Source organism: Crinia signifera, chromosome 11 (genome assembly GCF_055691185.1).
Source record: "Crinia signifera chromosome 11, ASM5569118v1, whole genome shotgun sequence".
Lineage (NCBI taxonomy): Eukaryota > Metazoa > Chordata > Amphibia > Anura > Myobatrachidae > Crinia > Crinia signifera.
The window spans coordinates 124,183,679-124,202,291 of NC_139227.1; the positions used below are offsets into that span (position 1 = coordinate 124,183,679).

The 18,613-nt window shown below is 48.0% G+C and overlaps 1 long non-coding RNA gene across 2 annotated transcripts in view; it reads right to left on the reverse strand.

Annotated features, from left to right (window-relative positions):
* Window positions 1-4,352: 4,352 nt before the first annotated feature.
* Window positions 4,353-18,613, reverse strand: part of LOC146045674 (uncharacterized) — a 29,109-nt gene continuing 14,848 nt past the window's right edge. The window contains exons 3-4 of one of the 2 annotated variants that reach the window (XR_014465554.1): window positions 6,430-6,572; window positions 4,353-5,307 (exon numbers count right to left, since the gene is read on the reverse strand). This is a non-coding gene — a long non-coding RNA (uncharacterized LOC146045674). The remainder of the gene's footprint in view (window positions 5,308-6,429; window positions 6,573-18,613) is intronic. The other variant, XR_014465553.1, reaches the window with a different exon arrangement.

Consider the following 18,613-nt stretch of genomic DNA (forward strand, 5'->3'; position numbering starts at 1 on the left):
GGATATGTGATACTGCATAGTACCACTGTTCCTGTTCTGTATACCGGGATATGTGATACTGCACAGTACCACTGCTCCTGTTCTGTATACCGGGATATGTGATACTGCATAGTACCACTGTTCCTGTTCTGTATACCGGGATATGTGATACTGCATAGTACCACTGCTCCTGTTCTGTATACCGGGATATGTGATACTGCACAGTACCACTGCTCCTGTTCTGTATACTGGGATATGTGATACCGCACAGTACCACTGTTCCTGTTCTGTATACCGGGATATGTGATACCGCATAGTACCACTGTTCCTGTTCTGTATACCGGGATATGTGATACTGCATAGTACCACTGTTCCTGTTCTGTATACCGGGATATGTGATACTGCATAGTACCACTGCTCCTGTTCTGTATACCGGGATATGTGATACTGCACAGTACCACTGCTCCTGTTCTGTATACTGGGATATGTGATACCGCACAGTACCACTGTTCCTGTTCTGAATACTGGGATATGTGATACTGCATAGTACCACTGCTCCTGTGATGTATACCGGGATATGTGATACTGCACAGTACCACTGCTCCCGTTCTGTATACTTGGATTTTTGACATATCTCTTATATATTTAGCTACATGTGTCAATCATTCTGGGAGTGTGTCTATAACGCTGGGCGGAGTCCAGTCTCACTCAGAGCCTCTTACTCCGCCCACACACAGTCCCAGAATGACAGACAGGAATCCATGCAGCAGCTTCTTACAAACTAGCCTGCAGTGCCCAGGGATCCATTTGCACCCCACTTCCTGCAGGCAGATAACCTACTGTGTGGAGGTTGCTCCTACCCTATCTGCAGCTGGGGACACTTACAATCAGAGTCCTGCTGCCACTCCCCGCAGAGAACTGACCCCGCCTGCCCCCTCCTTCCCTGTCCTCATCATGCTGCCGGGGAACTTGCTATGGTTTTTGAGCACATAGTTGCCAGAGCTGCCCCGTCTCTACAATCCCCCTATGCTCAGCAAGTCCCTCACCCTCTCTCCCACCACCGCTAAACAGCTTACCTGGGTACAGATGGGGCATTCGCGCAGGAAGCTGATCTTTTTGGACGGATCAGATAAACGAGTGAGTGAGCCGCCGCTCCCAAACAGGTGATCCGTCATTCTTTCAGTTTCATTTTCCATTACATTGCATATGCCTGAGCTCAGCACTGCCACCTGTGGCCGCTGAGATGTACTAACTCCGGAGACTGAGTACAGTGCTGCGAGTGCAAGTGAAAGAAACAATCACAAGGCTGCTGCTGCTAGGGATGGCCATCGATGGTTGCCATCGATGGAGATTCTGCACACAGCCATGGATTAGTGTTTTACTCGGTCATGTATGTTCTTATTTGTTCAGCTCACTGTTTAAAAAAAAAAAAAAGACTGTCGCTTTTACCGTTTACCCCAATAAAAGATTGTATAACAAATAATGCTTCGTTATTATCCAATTACCCCATTTTTAAAAATCAGCCGGTGATCCGTCTAAAAGATCCAGATCTTCGCACAGATTGATCACTTGATCCCAGCTTTTTTTAGTGACCCATTCTGCCCATCTCTATTCCCGGCCATGTATATCACTAAGCAAGTCCCCGCCCAAAACCAACCGTCACTGTCACCATCCACCCCGCTGCCACTTAAAAGATGACCCGGCCAGGTATGTGTGTGTTTCCGAAACAAGTCCCCACCCAGACCCGACTGTCCCAGTCACCCCCACCCCGCTTTCGTCTCCCACCGCCGCTAAACACCCACCCTGCCCAGGTATATCACTGAGCAAGTCCCCGGCCAGAACCCCCGTCCCTGTCACCACCCACCCCACACCCCTCTCCCGCCACCACTAAACAACTGTGTCCGGAGAAAGTCCCCGCACAAACCCAGCTGTCCCAGTTACGCACCACCCGCTCCCATCTCCCACCACCACTAAACACCCACAACACCTACACCACCAGTATTTCCCCACCCGCCCCTCCTGCACAAACCATATTTCATGCAATAACTACTTTCCCCGGTTAAGGGGGCAAAGCCCCTTAGAACGGGGTGAAGAGCGCCCATAGGGCGGGATGAATCGCCTAGTGTATAGTATATTCCTATATATTCTACTGTATATAATGGGATAATATTTATTTATTTCTTATTTCAGTTTATTATTTATCACAGCAAATTCTATTTGCAAACCTTTGTGATACAAATTGGGTCGTTCTGAAGAGCTCTGTAACTACAAGCGTGGTACTGTGACAGGATGCCGCCTCTGTGTGGTACTGTGATAGGATGCCGCCTTTGTGTGGTACTGTGATAGGATGCCACCTCTGTGTGGTACTGTGATAGGATGCCGTCTTTGTGTGGTACTGTGATAGGATGCCGTCTTTGTGTGGTACTGTGACAGAATGCCGCCTTTGTGTGGTACTGTGACAGGATGCTGCCTTTGTGTGGTACCAAAAACATTTCCATACCAAAAAGAATCCAAAGTGGGACCCCAGACCAATAAGTATCAGACCCATTCTTTCTTTTTTATACTTGTAATTTTTATTTACATTTTATACTGTAATGTACACAATTGTGACCTTTGAATAATATATGTGTTTTTATAATCATATACCCAGTGCTTAAAGGCACAGCATTTAATAAATATTACTATTAATTCAATTAACCATTATACTGATTTTTAGCGCTCCACCCCTTTTTCGTTTTGTGTGGTACTGAGACAGGATGCCACCACACCATGGCCACGCCCCCATCAATTGAACATACAGTCGAATGTAAACCCCTACACAGCGAGCAGTACTCATTATCCTGCTCCCCTTGAAGAAGTCCACAATTGGATGAAACGCATCGGGACCCTCCACAATCCTATTGGTTATTTAGCTATTGGACTAGAACTCTCCTTTTTTGCGGTTTTCAACCCCTATTTCAGAAAGGACTAAACAACACTGCAAGCAAAGTACACCTCTCTTTAACTGGACTGAAAAGACTCTCAGTTAGGGATGATCGCCAGGGCCAAAGATTTGGATTTTTCGCTGAGATTTGGCTTTGTCGAGCAGCGGTGAAAAGCATTTGGATTTTTTTGAAAAATGGTCAAAAAGCGCCCAAATCACATAATTTGTGCGTTTTTTGGTCCCTAGAGTAATAATAACCTCAATAACATTAATTCCCAGCCCTTTCCAGACAATTTTGACCACTTTACAGCTCACAATTGTTTTTAGGGAAAAAGGTTTCACCGATGTAGCTGGATAACTATGCTAAGTCACACAAGTGGCTTCTGACAGTATACTATGGGTGAATGAAGAAAGACGAGAAAAATGTATTAGGATTTTTTAAATTTCATTTGTTTTTAATGCGCAGCTTGTACAATGCTGCTTGGAGGCTGAACAATCACACACCCACCTTCTGACAGTGTATACTAATGCATAACAGCTGCTTGAAGGCCGAAAAACGCACCTTCTGACAGTATACTATGGGCGCAGTACACACAAACAATGAATAAAGAGGAAAAAATTTGATTTGGATTTTTTTACTTTAATTAATTTAATTTGTTTGTAATGTGCAGCTTGTATAATGCTGCGTGGACGCAGAACAATCACACACGGAACTTGTGCTGTGTTATTGGGGTGCAATTATATACAGCAAAAAATAAAGAACAGCAAAATAAATTTTTATTATATGGTATTTTTTTTTTTTTTTTTATGGACAGGCCTTGGATAACACTGCGTGGACCTTGGAGGCAGAACAATCACACACTGAACTTGTTCTGCTTCTGACAGCAGTATATGGTGTATTGGATTGCAGTGCAGTGCACCACAGTGACCACACACCACAATTAATTTTTTTTTTAACAAAAGCTGACTGACAGCATGTCTTTGCACTACTGTACCCCATTACACTGACTGACGGCCTGCCTGCCTAACACATGACCAGTACAATTACATTATAATTAAGTATATTTAATTACTTATATAATATTGATATAAATAACCCAGCACACAAACCCGAGTCTGCACAGCACAAACCCCTCTGCAGTTTGCACTGCCTAACACCCTTCGGTCTGCGCTGCACAGCACCCCTCTGCACTGACATAAGCCCTCTGCAGCACAGCACCCCTCTGCAGACTAATGTGAGTAATGCGCAAGTTTACAACACCCCTCTAGCCTGCACAATGCCCCCGGACCCCACTGCTACGCAGAGCTGTTCGCAGCAGGAAGCGTGACTGTGATATGTATATATATTCTTTGAATAAGTGGCACTCACGTTGCTTTGTAAATAAAGACAGCAAGTACTGTAATGTCATCATATATATATATATTCCACTTATTATAATTCCCTTTTACGTTCTCAGTTTGTTGGGGGTTTACACTAGTTTTTTGCTGGTCCCAATAGCCGTTTCTGGGTAAGGGGTCCACGGAATTCTCACCTTCTGTACTATAATGTTCCATAAGACAATGCTGCACTTTCTGTTGGCAATATTCATGTGTCACTATGAATCCAATGACTGGATTGTATCTGTTTTGTTACGGTTCCAAACACATCACTCACAATAAACACTCACAGCTCTGTACTATCCAACTTAAAGTTTAATCATGTTAGTAGGAAACACAGTGTCATGCGATGTCAGCTGCCAGCCCCAAACAGGAAGGGGAACACCTGCGTTCCCTGTGGCCCTACCAGCAAACGCAGAAGGTTCTGTAGCAGCTCACGATGGTTCCACAGCAGCTCTTGAATGTTCCCTAGCTGCCGCAGAATATTCCATAGCAGCTCCAGAAAGTTCCATAGCAACTGCGGAATGTTCCTCAGCAGCTCTTGAATGTTGACTAGAAGCCACAGAATGTTCCGTAGCAGCTCTGCAATATTCCATAGCAGCCACAGAATGTTCCACAGCAGTTCTTGAATGTTCCCTGCAGAATGTTTCATAGCAGTTTTTGAATGTTCCCTGCAGAATGTTCCATAGCAGCTCCAGAAAGTTCCATGTTTTGAAGGGCAGACGGTAGATGGCTGTGTAACCTAGCCAGCAGAGCGCCATACTGTAGGTCACTGCGTGTCATCTTCGTGTAAGTAGCCAGTGGTTATATTGACCTTCACTAAGAATTTCCTGAGGTCCTTAACTTCTCTCTGCAAATCAGAGCATTGGATTGCCGCAGTTTTCTCCAGCACTTTGACAACGCAGTAATTTCTCGTCTCTTCCCCTCGATTTACGACCCTCGCCCACTGGAGGCGCGCTGTATCTTCGACTTTCTTGACGGACATTTTCTTCACTTTTCCAGGAGCCATTTCTCTTACTGGGATTTTTCTTTTTGAAAAAAAAAAAAGAGCAGTTTTTGGGAGAGTTCTACCTTATTTATATCACCCTGTGAAGCACCGAGTTAATAATTTACGGGTTCTTTCTGAGTCGTTGATCACATCGCACCCCTGCTGTGCTCCCCCCACTTCACAGAGAGCCGACGCATTCATTTCATTCTTCGCTGCTCATCATTATGTTAAGCGAGCGGCGGATCCGCGCAGTGGAGATGAAACAAAAATACTTTTTTTCTGGTATGAATCTCAGTGGGTAATTGTTACCAAAACAACTTATTAATAATAGTCACAGAAACACGTTACCTCTAATATCTAAACTGCACTAAATGAGGCCCTGAGCTGTGCAAATATGTCATTATGTCTGGGGAACAGAGAGGGTTCACCAGCTCAGCGCAATCTCACTGCGAGAGTGGCGCCACAAATTGCGCGGTCACCAGAAATAAACACAGTGCATGCATTTAGGAACATCTAAAGCTGGTGCTGTTATCACTGAGCGATGTATCCACTGTTCAAACGACTGATACAGCATGTGCGGGTCAACAGGTGTGCACAATCGATACACAGACGTATTGGGGGGTGGGGGGGGGGGTATTCGGAAACGACAGTCTCAACAAATGGAATCCCGGGCTGTTTTCGCCCAGCTCGACAGGAATTCAATGTTCCGCCTGTCCACAGTTGAAAAGGGGGCATGTAGGCTAAAACGGACTTGGATTGTTGAGATCCGGCTGTGAATCCAACAATCCATAGCCGTTTTCAATAAAACAGATACAACTGGTTTTAAAGTTGGATCCATTCTGTCGAATTCCGCCTTCAATGCTGTCATAAACGGCAGCATTGAATAGGCAGCAGGCGCTATGATTGGCTACCGCCCGTGGCGATATATCTGAAGGTAGCAGGCTGTTTGTCCCACAAACTAAGTTGTTGTTCTATTTCCCTTAGGATTGGCTTCTGCAATATAATCTAATGGCGGATACTGTATGTGACCGCTGCCCTTTTAAAAAATAATAGAATTGAGCAAATGACAATCAGCAATTTGCTCCCAAACATCAGACAAAAAAGGTCGTTCACACAAAACGGTTACATCGGTTTCATTTAAACAACTTAATTGGCAGCTTACATTTGACTTATTTTGTTTGCACTGTTTCGGCTACTATACACTGCTGCAGACGCCCTGTGGTGGCTTACAATAAAGCTTCAAAATGATACGCTGGGGGTCAGTTACTCAATGCACATTGCCATATTTCTGCGAGGACGTGTCTCCTATTCCAAATCAGATCAACAAAATAGAAACGGCCTCAATAACAGGAACATTTCCAACAGCAGACATTTAATGGTAGACGGACATAATAAAAAAGATAATTTTGTAATTAAAAATGTGTTTCTCATCACTAACCCCCCCCCCCCCCCCCTGCGCTGGGCTTTAATAGAAATATTTACGTTATTTACTATGTGTCCTCTTTGCATATGTTAATTGGCAAAAACACGGTGCGATATGGGCTACCGATATGGACTACAGATGGAGCCCCCCTTATCTTTGCAGAGGGTGGCGGGCCCACGAGACGCTCCCCGCCACCTTCGCTGGTTCCCGCCGCCGCCCCAACCCCCCCATAACCCTGCCTGTCTCCCTGAAGTGGAGACGGGCAGGGTCCCGCCACCCAGCCGCTGAGAGACTGATGGAGTCCCAGCGTGGACGTTCTGGCGAGCGCCGGGCAAAGAAGAGAGGGGCTCCATCTGTATATAGTCCATATCAGCAGAAAACATCGCACCATGGGGCTTATTCAGACCTGTGCGCTGGGCTGCAAACTATCGGACGTCTGCGCATGGATCATAGTGGCAAGGCCGTCCTGTGATGAAAGTCAGTGATGGCTTTCCATCACTGGCCGTACGCTGGATGATTGACAGACAGCCGACGTTTGGGGGAGGCACCCCAGCCGTTTTAAAAAACACAGACAGACCAAGGTGTTAGATTCTAGCAGTGGGAGTAGCGGTGTCTAACTGATCACGGTGACCTTCTGACAAGTAGCAGCCCCGCGATCAGGATTGAATTACCCCCACCCCCCCCATGTGTGTACCTTTGCAGGTCTGTATCAGAAGAAGAATACTCTGCAGGCAGCACAATTGTGACTAGTGTACAACCTGCAGCACAGTGTAGTCGAAATTATCCATAGCCAAAAATCGCACTGTGGGGGTTATTCTGGTTCACTCGCAGAGGCAAATTCCTTCTCAAATGAACAAAACCATGTGCACTGCAGGGGGGGGGGGGGGGCAGATGTAACTTGTGCAGAAATATTTAGATTTGGGTGAGTTATTTTGTTTCTGTGCAGGGTAAATACTGGCTGCTTTATTTTTACACTGCAATACAGATCTCACTTTGAAGTAAAACCCCACCCAAATCTAAATCTCTCTGCACATGTTACATCTGCCCCACCTGCAGTGCACATGGTTTTGTCCATTTGAGAAGGAATTTGCCTTTGCGAGTAAACCAGAATAAGGGCCCATGTGTATGCACCTTATGGATTAGCAAACGTATATATGTAGTGACACAGTGACCACCATTTATACCAAGTTGCGTTTAGAGGAAATGTGCAGATTGATCAGGGAACGAACATAAATAAAAACTCTCCCCCTCTAAAAATAATTACAAGACATAGATAGGCACACAATAAACAGAGCAGCGCATATGTGTATACAGGAAGAGATACTAGTATCAGATATACAGAGGTGGTACTGTGCAGCTTGGAGATACTGAGAATATCAGATATATAGAGGTGGTACTGTGCAGCTTGGAGATACTGAGAATAACGGATATACAGAAGTGCTACTGTGCAGCTTGGAGATACTGAGAATAACGGATATACAGAAGTGGTACTGTGCTGTTTGGAGATACTGAGAATATCAGATGTACAGAAGTGGCACTGTGCAGGTTGGGACTTGGAGATAATGAAAATATCTGATATACAGAAGTGGCACTGTGCAGTTTGGAGATACTGAGAATATCAGATATACAGAAGTGGTACTGTGCAGCTTGGAGATACTGAGAATATCAGATATACAGAAGTGGTACTGTGCAGCTTGTAGATACTGAGAATATCGGATATACAGAAGTGGTACTGTGCAGTTTGGATATACTGAGAATATCAGATATACAGAAGTGGTACTGCGCAGTTTGGATATACTGAGAATATCAGATATACAGAAGTGGTACAGCACAGTTTGGAGATACTAAGAATATCAGATAAACAGAAGTGGTACTGCGCAGTTTGGAGATACTGAGAATATCAGATATACAGAAGTGGTACTGCGTAGCTTGGAGATACTGAGAATATCAGATATACAGAAGTGGTACTGTGCAGCTTGGAGATACTGAGAATATCAGATAAACAGAAGTGGTACTGCGCAGTTTGGAGATACTGAGAATATCAGATATACAGAAGTGGTACTGCACAGCTTGGAAAACTGAGAATATCAGATATACAGAAGTGGTACTGTGCAGCTTGGAGATACTGAGAATATCAGATATACAGAAGTGGTACTGCGCAGCTTGGAAAACTGAGAATATCAGATATACAGAGGTGGTACTGTGCAGCTTGGAGATACTGAGAATATCAGATATATAGAGGTGGTACTGTGCAGCTTGGAGATACTGAGAATATCAGATATACAGAAGTGGTACTGTACAGCTTGGAGATACTGAGAATATCAGATATACAGAAGTGGTACTGTGCAGCCTGGATATACTGAGAATATCAGATATACAGAAGTGGTACTGCACAGCTTGGAAAACTGAGAATATCAGATATACAGAAGTGGTACTGTGCAGCTTGGAGATACTGAGAATATCAGATATACAGAGGTGGTACTGTGCAGCTTGGAGATACTGAGAATATCAGAAATGTCAGCAGTGCGCACAATGGGCATGCGGGGGACTGGAGCGCGGTGACACCCATCGTTTCCTGAGCGTTCCCACAAAATGGTCGGTGCGCCCAGAAAAACGCAAGACATTCTCCTGTGAGCGCAGGTGTGCTGAAGCCGGCATGGGGAGGGCAGCTTACGTCACAGGACGCCAGCTGCCCTGCCCAGTCTGTGTCCAGGCTGACTTATATTTGCGAGCGGGTGGCACAATCATTGAACGGTAGCTGACCATCAAATGATTTTTCACCCAGACCCTTGCATGCGAATGGATGTGTGAGCATACCGAGCCAACATGAATCACCCCCAGTGCAACGGGACATGCCGAATGCAGAGTCTAGTAAATTTACTAAAGCTTCTCCATATCAAGAGGTGATGTTGCTATGGTTGGTTGCTCTGATTAACATCACATAGAAGGTCCAGAAAACGTATCACAAAAACAGACGTGTAATTAACCATCTCTGCCCGATTATCACAATGCAGCTCCCCGAGTTATGAATTTCGTATCCGGACTTTGAATACAGAAACCTTAACAGCAGTCACTTAATATGTTGGGAATGCGCATTACCGGAGACCTCGCCTGCATTGTGATTCTATACAAGCCATATGTGCAGCTCGTTTGCCTGGAAAGACATAATTACGCATCTAAATCCTTACATCAGGCGTAAAGAGAGGTGCGTATGCCATGTTCCCAGGATATCATCTCCCCTGGGATTTGGCACCTGCTGCGTATAAAGTTCTCAGCAAGTTCATCACTGACATCTTACCGCCGGGACCGGCGATGATTTCCCCGAGCAGAGAGTACCTGTTGCCACATATTATCCTCCACGAATGTGCAGAAAACCCTCCCGCAGCACAAAACAAACTAGTAATCAGCTGCCGAATGCAGGGAAAGCTCAAATTCTATTTCAGATAGAAGCCTCGGAAGAAAGCAGGTTCGCGGATCTGTAAGAATGACAATTACTAATAGGTGTACATTGCATTTCTGCCTCTGTCTCATATACCTTGCCAGGGCTGCCACCAGGAATTTTGAGGCCCGGGACTGATTTCTAGTCCGGGCCCAGGGCTAGTCTAGGGAATGATGTGTGTGCAGGTGCTATGTGCAGAGTTATAGAGGCACATACCAGTGGGTGACTCACACTATGAACAGGTACATCCATACATAACAGGCACAGCCGTACTCACTGTTGCATTCACACTAGTTCTCATGGATCTATGCTTTAAACAGGGTTGCCTACCCTCACATAATGGCCCTGGAAAGGTGGGAAACCCTCCTGGATTGTTAGGGACCCCTGCCCCTCCCCCAACCGCATAGTTTAAATACTGCAATCCGCATGTCTCTGAGGAGGAGGCGGGGCTAATATCTCACCATTATAGGGCTTGATGATGTCGCGATCAAGCCCCGCCCCTGAAGTGCTGCTGAAAGTCTACTGTCCTGGCTTTAAACAAAGTAGTGTTTTATACAGCCACCAGCAGGTGAGTGTATGCTGCTTGTAGGTAGTGGTGCAGGGCTGCTGGAACAGCTTCTTGCTGATAATCACTGGGGTAGATATCTCAAGTGCTAAGACTCTACAAGATGGCTACACACTATGCAGTAAAGCAGTACATCAGATTGGAGGACAGGTCTCCCTGGGTCCTAGTGTCCACCATGTACAGTTATGAGACAGTGCAGGAAAGAATTGCATTCCAACACCCCTACACTCACTAAAAACTTCCCCATGTTACAAAATTTTATTTCCGTTTTCTCATAATGACCTGTTGGAAAGGTATGGTTAAACACATAATAAAACAATATATCAAGTGTCTGGTCTACCCCCTCACAGGCAGCAGGGACCATGAAAACATCACAAACTTGGGACAATTGTCGCAGTCACGATTCTTGGCACCTTTTTCATTCGTGACTTTTATATCTTTTCCAATAATTTTTCTTATCTTGGACTTTCATTCATCAGATTCAGGTCTCAGGGGATCTGGTCAATAAGGGATTGCCCATCAGTAAAGTTCTGGGTATTTGTGTAATAGCAAGGCGCCCATTACGAGGTTAGCGTAGCGTCCCTGTCAGAATCAGCGCAGTGTTCGCACGGCCAGCGTAGTTAGCGTAGTCAGTCAGAAGTTGCGTAGTGTTCCTGTCAGAATCAGCGTAGTGTTCTCGCGGCCAGCGTAGTTAGTGTAGTCAGTCAGAAGTAGAGTAGTGTTCCTGCTAGCGTAGTAAGCGTCCCTGTCAGAATCAGCGTAGTGTTCTAGCGGCCAGCGTAGTTAGTGTAGTCAGTCAGAAGTTGCGTAGTGTTCCCGCTAGAGTAGTAAGCGTCCCTGTCAGAATCAGCGTAGTGTTCTCGCGGCCAGCGTAGTTAGCATAGTCAGTCAGAAGTTGCGTAGTGTTCCCGCTAGAGTAGTAAGCGTCCCTGTCAGAATCAGCGTAGTGTTCTAGCGGCCAGCGTAGTTAGTGTAGTCAGTCAGAAGTTGCGTAGTGTTCCTGCTAGCGTAGTAAGTGTCCCTGTCAGAATCAGCGTAGTGTTCTCGCGGCCAGCGTAGTTAGCATAGTCAGTCAGAAGTTGCGTAGTGTTCCCGCTAGAGTAGTAAGCTTCCCTGTCAGAATCAGCGTAGGGTTCTCGCGGCCAGCGTAGTTAGCATAGTCAGTCAGAAGTAGAGTAGTGTTCCCGCTAGCGTAGTAAGCTTCCCTGTCAGAATCAGCGTAGTGTTCGCGCGGCCAGAGTAGTTAGCGTAGTCAGAAGTTGAGTAGTGTTCCCGCTAGCGTAGTAAGCGTCCCTGTCAGAATCAGCGTTGTGTTCGCGCGGCCAGAGTAGTTAGCGTAGTCAGAAGTTGAGTAGTGTTCCCGCTAGCATAGTAAGCGTCCCTGTCAGAATCAGCGTAGTGTTCTCGCGGCCAGCGTAGTTAGCGTAGTCAGTCAGAAGTTGAGTAGTGTTCCCGCTAGCGTAGTAAGCGTCCCTGTCAGAATCAGCGTAGTGTTCTCGCGGCCAGTGTAGTTAGCATAGTCAGTCAGAAGTAGAGTAGTGTTCCCGCTAGCGTAGTAAGCTTCCCTGTCAGAATCAGCGTAGTGTTCGCGCGGCCAGAGTAGTTAGCGTAGTCAGAAGTTGAGTAGTGTTCCCGCTAGCGTAGTAAGCGTCCCTGTCAGAATCAGCGTAGTGTTCGCGCGGCCAGAGTAGTTAGCGTAGTCAGAAGTTGAGTAGTGTTCCCGCTAGCGTAGTAAGCGTCCCTGTCAGAATCAGCGTAGTGTTCTCGCGGCCAGCATAGTTAGTATAGTCAGTCAGAAGTTGAGTAGTGTTCCCGCTAGCGTAGTAAGCGTCCCTGTCAGAATCAGCGTAGTGTTCGCGCGGCCAGAGTAGTTAGCGTAGTCAGAAGTTGAGTAGTGTTCCCGCTAGCGTACTAAGCGTCCCTGTCAGAATCAGCGTAGTGTTCTCGCGGCCAGCGTAGTTAGTCAGAAGTTAAGTAGTGTTCCCGCTAGCGTAGTAGGCGTCCCAGTCAGAATCAGCGTAGTGTTCGCGCGGCCAGAGTAGTCAGCCTAGTCAGTCAGAAGTAGCGCTAGCGTAGTAAGCGTCCCTGTCAGAATCAGCGTAGTGTTCTCGCGGCCAGCGTAGTTAGTGTAGTCAGTCAGAAGTAGAGTAGTGTTCCTGCTAGCGTAGTAAGCGTCCCTGTCAGAATCAGCGTAGTGTTCTAGCGGCCAGCGTAGTTAGCATAGTCAGTCAGAAGTTGCGTAGTGTTCCTGCTAGCGTAGTAAGCGTCCCTGTCAGAATCAGCGTAGTGTTCTCGCGGCCAGCGTAGTTAGCATAGTCAGTCAGAAGTAGAGTAGTGTTCCCGCTAGCGTAGTAAGCGTCCCTGTCAGAATCAGCGTAGTGTTCGCGCGGCCAGAGTAGTTAGCATAGTCAGAAGTTGAGTAGTGTTCCCGCTAGCGTAGTAAGCGTCCCTGTCAGAATCAGCGTAGTGTTCTCGCGGCCAGCGTAGTCAGTCAGAAGTTGAGTAGTGTTCCCGCTAGCGTAGTAAGCGTCCCTGTCAGAATCGGCGTAGTGTTCTCGCAGCCAGCGTAGTCAGTCAGAAGTTGAGTAGTGTTCCCGCTAGCGTAGTAAGCGTCCCTGTCAGAATCAGCGTAGTGTTCGCGCGGCCAGAGTAGTTAGCGTAGTCAGTCAGAAGTAGAGTAGTGTTCCCGCTAGCGTAGTAAGCGTCCCTGTCAAAATCAGCATAGTGTTCGCGCGGCCAGAGTAGTTAGCGTAGTCAGAAGTTGAGTAGTGTTCCCGCTAGCGTAGTAAGCGTCCCTGTCAGAATCAGCGTAGTGTTCTCGCGGCCAGCGTAGTTAGCGTAGTCAGTCAGAAGTTGAGTAGTGTTCCCGCTAGCGTAGTAAGCGTCCCTGTCAGAATCAGCGTAGTGTTCTCGCGGCCAGTGTAGTTAGCATAGTCAGTCAGAAGTAGAGTAGTGTTCCCGCTAGCGTAGTAAGCTTCCCTGTCAGAATCAGCGTAGTGTTCGAGCGGCCAGAGTAGTTAGCGTAGTCAGAAGTTGAGTAGTGTTCCCGCTAGCGTAGTAAGCGTCCCTGTCAGAATCAGCGTAGTGTTCGCGCGGCCAAAGTAGTTAGCGTAGTCAGAAGTTGAGTAGTGTTCCCGCTAGCGTAGTAAGCGTCCCTGTCAAAATCAGCGTAGTGTTCTCACGGCCAGCATAGTTAGTATAGTCAGTCAGAAGTTGAGTAGTGTTCCCGCTAGCGTAGTAAGCGTCCCTGTCAGAATCAGCGTAGTGTTCGCGCGGCCAGAGTAGTTAGCGTAGTCAGAAGTTGAGTAGTGTTCCCGCTAGCGTAGTAAGCGTCCCTGTCAGAATCAGCGTAGTGTTCTCGCGGCCAGCGTAGTTAGCGTAGTCAGTCAGAAGTTGAGTAGTGTTCCCGCTAGCGTAGTAAGCGTCCCAGTCAGAATCAGCGTAGTGTTCGCGCGGCCAGAGTAGTCAGCCTAGTCAGTCAGAAGTAGCGCTAGCGTAGTAAGCGTCCCTGTCAGAATCAGCGTAGTGTTCTCGCGGCCAGCTTAGTTAGTATAGTCAGTCAGAAGTTGAGTAGTGTTCCCGCTAGCGTAGTAAGCGTCCCTCTCAGAATCAGCGTAGTGTTCGCGCGGCCAGAGTAGTTAGCGTAGTCAGAAGTTGAGTAGTGTTCCCGCTAGCGTAGTAAGCGTCCCTGTCAGAATCAGCGTAGTGTTCTCGCGGCCAGCGTAGTTAGCGTAGTCAGTCAGAAGTTGAGTAGTGTTCCCGCTAGCGTAGTAAGCGTCCCTGTCAGAATCAGCGTAGTGTTCTCGCGGCCAGTGTAGTTAGCATAGTCAGTCAGAAGTAGAGTAGTGTTCCCGCTAGCGTAGTAAGCTTCCCTGTCAGAATCAGCGTAGTGTTCGCGCGGCCAGAGTAGTTAGCGTAGTCAGAAGTTGAGTAGTGTTCCCGCTAGCGTAGTAAGCGTCCCTGTCAGAATCAGCGTAGTGTTCGCGCGGCCAAAGTAGTTAGCGTAGTCAGAAGTTGAGTAGTGTTCCCGCTAGCGTAGTAAGCGTCCCTGTCAGAATCAGCGTAGTGTTCTCACGGCCAGCATAGTTAGTATAGTCAGTCAGAAGTTGAGTAGTGTTCCCGCTAGCGTAGTAAGCGTCCCTGTCAGAATCAGCGTAGTGTTCGCGCGGCCAGAGTAGTTAGCGTAGTCAGAAGTTGAGTAGTGTTCCCGCTAGCGTAGTAAGCGTCCCTGTCAGAATCAGCGTAGTGTTCTCGCGGCCAGCGTAGTTAGCGTAGTCAGTCAGAAGTTGAGTAGTGTTCCCGCTAGCGTAGTAAGCGTCCCAGTCAGAATCAGCGTAGTGTTCGCGCGGCCAGAGTAGTCAGCCTAGTCAGTCAGAAGTAGCGCTAGCGTAGTAAGCGTCCCTGTCAGAATCAGCGTAGTGTTCTCGCGGCCAGCTTAGTTAGTATAGTCAGTCAGAAGTTGAGTAGTGTTCCCGCTAGCGTAGTAAGCGTCCCTCTCAGAATCAGCGTAGTGTTCGCGTGGCCAGAGTAGTTAGCGTAGTCAGAAGTTGAGTAGTGTTCCCGCTAGCGTAGTAAGCGTCCCTGTCAGAATCAGCATAGTGTTCTCGCGGCCAGCGTAGTTAGCGTAGTCAGTCAGAAGTTGAGTAGTGTTCCCGCTAGCGTAGTAAGCGTCCCAGTCAGAATCAGCGTAGTGTTCGCGCGGCCAGAGTAGTCAGCCTAGTCAGTCAGAAGTAGCGCTAGCGTAGTAAGCGTCCCTGTCAGAATCAGCGTAGTGTTCTCGCGGCCAGCGTAGTTAGTGTAGTCAGTCAGAAGTAGAGTAGTGTTCCTGCTAGCGTAGTAAGCGTCCCTGTCAGAATCAGCGTAGTGTTCTAGCGGCCAGCGTAGTTAGCATAGTCAGTCAGAAGTTGCGTAGTGTTCCCGCTAGCGTAGTAAGCGTCCCTGTCAGAATCAGCGTAGTGTTCTCGCGGCCAGCGTAGTTAGCATAGTCAGTCAGAAGTAGAGTAGTGTTCCCGCTAGCGTAGTAAGCGTCCCTGTCAGAATCAGCGTAGTGTTCGCGCGGCCAGAGTAGTTAGCATAGTCAGAAGTTGAGTAGTGTTCCCGCTAGCGTAGTAAGCGTCCTTGTCAGAATCAGCGTAGTGTTCTCGCGGCCAGCGTAGTCAGTCAGAAGTTGAGTAGTGTTCCCGCTAGTGTAGTAAGCGTCCCTGTCAGAATCAGCGTAGTGTTCTCGTGGCCAGAGTAGTTAGCGTAGTCAGTCAGAAGTAGAGTAGTGTTCCCGCTAGCGTTGTAAGCGTCCCTGTCAGAATCAGCGTAGTGTTCTCGCGGCCAGCGTAGTCAGTCAGAAGTTGAGTAGTGTTCCCGCTAGCGTAGTAAGCGTCCCTGTCAGAATCAGCGTAGTGTTCGCACGGCCAGAGTAGTTAGCGTAGTCAGTCAGAAGTAGAGTAGTGTTCCCGCTAGCGTAGTAAGCGTCCCTGTCAGAATCAGCGTAGTGTTCTCACGGCCAGAGTAGTTAGCGTAGTCAGTCAGAAGTAAAGTAGTGTTCCCGCTAGCGTAGTAAGCTTCCATGTCAGAATCAGCGTAGTGTTCGCGCGGCCAGAGTAGTTAGCATAGTCAGAAGTTGAGTAGTGTTCCCGCTAGCGTAGTAAGCGTCCCTGTCAGAATCAGCGTAGTGTTCTCGTGGCCGGCATAGTTAGCGTAGTCAGTCAGAAGTTGAGTAGTGTTCCCGCTAGCGTAGTAAGCGTCCCAGTCAGAATTAGCGTAGTGTTCGCGCGGCCAGAGTAGTCAGCCTAGTCAGTCAGAAGTAGCGCTAGCGTAGTTAGCGTCCCTGTCAGAATCAGCGTAGTGTTCTCGCGGCCAGCGTAGTTAGTGTAGTCAGTCAGAAGTAGAGTAGTGTTCCTGCTAGCGTAGTAAGCATCCCTGTCAGAATCAGCGTAGTGTTCTAGCGGCCAGCGTAGTTAGCATAGTCAGTCAGAAGTTGCGTAGTGTTCCCGCTAGCGTAGTAAGCGTCCCTGTCAGAATCAGCGTAGTGTTCTCGCGGTCAGCGTAGTTAGCATAGTCAGTCAGAAGTAGAGTAGTGTTCCCGCTAGCGTAGTAAGCGTCCCTGTCAGAATCAGCGTACTGTTCTCGCGGCCAGCGTAGTTAGCATAGTCAGTCAGAAGTAGAGCAGTGTTCCCGCTAGCGTAGTAAGCGTCCCTGTCAGAATCAGCGTAGTGTTCTCGCGGCCAGCGTAGTTAGCGTAGTCAGTCGGAAGTTGAGTAGTGTTCCCGCTAGCGTAGTAAGCGTCCCTGTCAGAATCAGCGTAGTGTTCTCGCGGCCAGTGTAGTTAGCATAGTCAGTCAGAAGTAGAGTAGTGTTCCCGCTAGCGTAGTAAGCTTCCCTGTCAGAATCAGCGTAGTGTTCGCGCGGCCAGAGTAGTTAGCGTAGTCAGAAGTTGAGTAGAGTTCCCGCTAGCGTAGTAAGCGTCCCTGTCAGAATCAGCGTAGTGTTCTCGCGGCCAGCGTAGTTAGCGTAGTCAGTCAGAAGTTGAGTAGTGTTCCCGCTAGCGTAGTAAGCGTCCCTGTCAGAATCAGCGTAGTGTTCTCGCGGCCAGTGTAGTTAGCATAGTCAGTCAGAAGTAGAGTAGTGTTTCCGCTAGCGTAGTAAGCTTCCCTGTCAGAATCAGCGTAGTGTTCGCGCGGCCAGAGTAGTTAGCGTAGTCAGAAGTTGAGTAGTGTTCCCGCTAGCGTAGTAAGCGTCCCTGTCAGAATCAGCGTAGTGTTCGCGCGGCCAGAGTAGTTAGCGTAGTCAGAAGTTGAGTAGTGTTCCCGCTAGCGTAGTAAGCGTCCCTGTCAGAATCAGCGTAGTGTTCTCGCGGCCAGCATAGTTAGTATAGTCAGTCAGAAGTTGAGTAGTGTTCCCGCTAGCGTAGTAAGCGTCCCTGTCAGAATCAGCGTAGTGTTCGCGCGGCCAGAGTAGTTAGCGTAGTCAGAAGTTGAGTAGTGTTCCCGCTAGCGTACTAAGCGTCCCTGTCAGAATCAGCGTAGTGTTCTCGCGGCCAGCGTAGTTAGCGTAGTCAGTCAGAAGTTAAGTAGTGTTCCCGCTAGCGTAGTAGGCGTCCCAGTCAGAATCAGCGTAGTGTTCGCGCGGCCAGAGTAGTCAGCCTAGTCAGTCAGAAGTAGCTCTAGCGTAGTAAGCGTCCCTGTCAGAATCAGCGTAGTGTTCTCGCGGCCAGCGTAGTTAGTGTAGTCAGTCAGAAGTAGAGTAGTGTTCCTGCTAGCGTAGTAAGCGTCCCTGTCAGAATCAGCGTAGTGTTCTAGCGGCCAGCGTAGTTAGCATAGTCAGTCAGAAGTTGCGTAGTGTTCCCGCTAGCGTAGTAAGCGTCCCTGTCAGAATCAGCGTAGTGTTCTCGCGGCCAGCGTAGTTAGCATAGTCAGTCAGAAGTAGAGTAGTGTTCCCGCTAGCGTAGTAAGCGTCCCTGTCAGAATCAGCGTAGTGTTCGCGCGGCCAGAGTAGTTAGCATAGTCAGAAGTTGAGTAGTGTTCCCGCTAGCGTAGTAAGCGTCCCTGTCAGAATCAGCGTAGTGTTCTCGCGGCCAGCGTAGTCAGTCAGAAGTTGAGTAGTGTTCCCGCTAGCGTAGTAAGCGTCCCTGTCAGAATCAGCGTAGTGTTCTCGCAGCCAGCGTAGTCAGTCAGAAGTTGAGTAGTGTTCCCGCTAGCGTAGTAAGCGTCCCTGTCAGAATCAGCGTAGTGTTCGCGCGGCCAGAGTAGTTAGCGTAGTCAGTCAGAAGTAGAGTAGTGTTCCCGCTAGCGTAGTAAGCGTCCCTGTCAAAATCAGCGTAGTGTTCGCGCGGCCAGAGTAGTTAGCGTAGTCAGAAGTTGAGTAGTGTTCCCGCTAGCGTAGTAAGCGTCCCTGTCAGAATCAGCGTAGTGTTCTCGCGGCCAGCG